Source organism: Trachymyrmex cornetzi, unplaced genomic scaffold, assembly GCF_001594075.2.
Source record: "Trachymyrmex cornetzi isolate Tcor2-1 unplaced genomic scaffold, Tcor1.1 scaffold381, whole genome shotgun sequence".
NCBI lineage: Eukaryota > Metazoa > Arthropoda > Insecta > Hymenoptera > Formicidae > Trachymyrmex > Trachymyrmex cornetzi.
The window spans coordinates 1-4,262 of NW_017298545.1; positions in this window are offsets into that span (position 1 = coordinate 1).

The following is a 4,262-nucleotide window of genomic DNA, read 5'->3' on the forward strand; positions in this document are numbered from 1 at the left end:
AAATAAACACTAATATTTTTTGCATTTTAATTGCATTATAATCCATATTTCTTTAAATTTTAGGTATTTATTTCTTTAAATTTTAATGTTCAAATGTTGGCTACACTCCATATTTCTTTTGTATTAAAGCATTCCCCTCTGACTGCCCGCCTCAGCCTTACAACCTCCTTAATAACTTTCAAGCTTCGTAACTCGAAAAGTACTAAAAAAATAACTTTATTACAGTGTTTTGTCTCATTCATCTCGACTTTTGACCTCCTTCTACTCAACTGAATTTAGTTTGTACCTCGGTGAAGTTAAGGTCTTTACATACCTATTGCCGAAAACAGAATTTCGAAAAGCCATTTTGGGGAATCTTGAAAACAGATAATAAAAAGAACAGACAAATGGACTATTGGATGAACGAACAGATGAAAGGAAGGAAGGAAGGACGAATGGATGGATAATCAAAATAACGCTGTAAAATTATAAAGTAGTTTGCAACGCTGAAGTATTTAATAAGAAAAAAATTCTCTTTCAAATTACTTGCGATTGAGATTAGGTGTTATACTGCATGAAGATATGCCTAAATAACTTATGCAATATAAGTGCCATATATGTCTCCAGATTGGCAAGCAAGCGTTTATAAATTATATATTACTAGTTTTGCATTTCGCGGTTAATACAACTGGCAGGAATACTCGACTGGACCACTTCACGATTAGGTATTGAAGTTAAAGCTTGTCAGACTTGACTACATTTTCGAGTGCTTGAAGGTCCTCTTTAAATCGTAAACTTTTATTTGCGCACAGTGTATGTTAGTGTAAACTCTGAGCGACCCGTGTTTTCTTACAGATCCACTTGGCCAAATACGCCTAAATAAGAAAGCTGTGTCAAACGCTTACACACCTAGTCAAGAGGATAAAGTAGGACGAATACGGGAGCTAGAAGGATAGCGTTATCAAATAGAGAGTACGTTGGTTACATGTGCTTATAAGGTAAATCTTTTCTATACACATGTTTAATGTTCGCATTTAGAAATCCTTTGCGTTGCCGGGGGGGCGAGGGTCAAAATTTATTCCAAGTGAAGAGCATTTCGCCAGAGTATACACACGAATCATAATCTTCTTCAATATAAAGTAATTTAATCAGTCTCTCTCTCTCTCTCTCTCTCTCTCTCTCTCTCCCTCTCTCTCTCTCTGAATATGGCAACATGCAACTTCTGTAAATATTATGCTCATGGTATTTACCATTGTTGTTCTAATAATTAATTTCTGATTCACATTGAAAAGTAAACATATAATCTAAGTATAAGCATATTCAAGCCTATGACGGTCAAAGCTAAATCTTTTTTGCCTAAATAATTCCCAGTGAATTATCTATATCGTATATATGTACATGCATATATAGTTTTGTAGTTATTCAAACTGAGCGACGAAATTTTTCCGGGCTTTATCTAACGCAATTAAACTACTGCAATAATATCACAAGTTAAATTAAATTGACAATGTGCTGAAAACCTTAAATAAATTTATTGAATTATCTCGGCCGGGACTTGAACCCGGATCTCTTGTGCCCTTACGAGCGTCCTAAGCCATTAGACCACTGAGGCGTTAGATAAAGCCCGGAAAAATTGGCGCGCAATTTGAATAACTAAAAAAATATGATATACTTGCATGTACATATATAGGATATAGATAATTCACTGGGAATTATTTAGGCAAAAAAGATCTAGCTTTGACCGTCATAGGCCCGAATATGCTTATACTTAGTATTTTAATTTCCTGTCGGTCCGAATAAAATCTTAATATTGTTTATTTATTCAATGTAGAAGAAATCGACACTTTTTGAGAGACGGAGAAAATAATATATATATAAAATTACACTTACGTCCAATTTCAAAAAATAAATTACAAATCCAGGATTACTTCAACTATCGTATATTTCTCAGTAATTTAATTTAACGCAAGGTTTACTTTAATAATGAAGCGATTTGTTCAATGAATTAGTAAAAAATACAATTGCGCAAAGAGGAAAACCTCAAATATCCTTTCTACGTTTTAACTCTTAGCTAATGTTTCTTTTAAATTTTTTTCGAGAAATCTCACGTTTGCTTAAACAGCCGAAGCCAATGATCCGAAGGTTTTGCTCGCTCCCTGCCCTTCCCCCTTTCTCAGGATACAGCGAAGGCCAAGAAAAAGCCGATGGAGCTGGCATTACACAAGGTGCGCATAAAGTCTCATGAATTATCGCGTGGCTCGGCGCGCTCGGCGAGCGCGGCGGACTTACGTGTTCGGAGAAGCAATGCTCCTGGTATGGCCGCGGGATGGCTAGAACTGCCGATCCAACCTATACTTACCGTCACTGAGATAATCTAGCCCTAGCCTAACCCACCGTAATCCGAACAGCGAAGGGGAAGCCGCGAACTCTCGTGTTGAGACTCGCCAGGGTTCACCTTCCTATCCACCCGGCGAAACGTGTTTTGTCTTCAATTCGATATACCGTTCTCGACTTGGCTTTCGAGCACTTTCGACGCAAGTGGTAGCTTAGTTCAGCTTGTTGAGCGAAATTTAAACAACTCTATTTATTGTAGACTGTAGTATATATGTATGTTTATAACAACTTTTGTATTTGCTTCTTTAATATTTAAAAGAGAGTGATAAGAGCGAAAGAAGTACAATGATTGCCAAAACTTTCCGGCCATGTAATCTTACAATAATTTCTGCCAATCTGTTTTTCAGTTTATAAATTAATCAAATTCTTGTTATATTTAATTTAGAAACATAATATATATTTTATATATTAGAATATATTATGAAAGTACAATATAGGTCTTTATTTGCATAGATTTTTTTATCGATCAATACAATAAAATTATTCATTGATCGGAAACTTTCGGCAGTTACTTAAATAAATTTTCGTAACTAATAAAAAAAGTATTTAATGTATATTTATTCTCTATTAGAATTTTAGAACCTATGTAGTAAAAAAATATACGTAACATAAGCATTCAATCAAAATAAGACACACATATTCCAAATTAAAACAATATTTATATTAATGAACAATTTTTCAATTAAACCGTTAACGAGGATTAAATTAAGACTCTTCGGCTTCTAAATTATTATCAATAATATATAGATAATATTCTATCGGCTCGAATTCACGGACGTCCTGTACAAACCTGATAATGGACTGGGTCCGTGGGTGGTGTGGTATCCCATGGATGAGGACGCTTCGACCAATGAGATTGGGACGTGGGTGGTTGCGGTGGTGTGAGTTTTCTTCGTCGGCCGTGGGTTTGCGTGGGCTGCACGGTCCGCGGGATGCAGCATCTTTCAAAATGGTGGTTCCCCGAGAACGCGGCTCTCTCGTGACCACGCTCTCGTGCCGCATGCACGCCATTTCACGAAATCGCAACAATACCCAGAGTCCCACACGCGGGCGTACCACCACGTCGCCATTTTTTTTTACTTGCGCAACATTTTCCTAGTATCAAGATACTCACGCCAGTAAATGACTTCCACGAAGAAATTTCCTCTCTCTCGCTAACGTCGCGCGTAATCGATAGGCTTACTCGCAAACGCCGCAGAAACGTTCCGATGCAGTAGGTAAAAAAAAAAAAAAAAAAATTATCAGCGAAGTGTAAAAATGGTAAGATAAGTGATATTGTTTCCTGGGAACTTGGCTGGCGTGGTGTGACGACTCTTTATCGATTACTGATTGTAAGATTAGCAACGAGTGAAAATTGCCACCGCAATACGGCATGGTAGGAATGTTTCTAATATTGCGCAAATTATACCCTACATACGCTCACTAAATATTGACTACATTTGATCACATTATTGTCGAGCCATATTATATAGGTAATAAATAATCTTAATAAATACAAAATTATTAAGATTTATCGTGAATAAATAAGAATATCAATCTTGTTTTCATGTACATTTATTAATAATTATTATAAAATTATAAAAATGCATTATACATATACATAACATTTATTAAATTCTTTCCTGTTATAATCATAAATTTTAGTTTAACTGGATTTTACGACCTATTCATATTCCGTTCTTATTTTAAAATAGCCTTAAATAATATCTTAATATGTTAATATGTTTCTGTGATTAGTTTATAGTCTGAACACTGTACTTAAGACGGTCTTAAATATAAGAACCGATTACGAATACTGGTATGATAAAATAAAATCATAAAGATAAAATCAGGTATATTAGTTATATACATTATATATTATATATAATTAAAATTGTTTCGGCCACAAG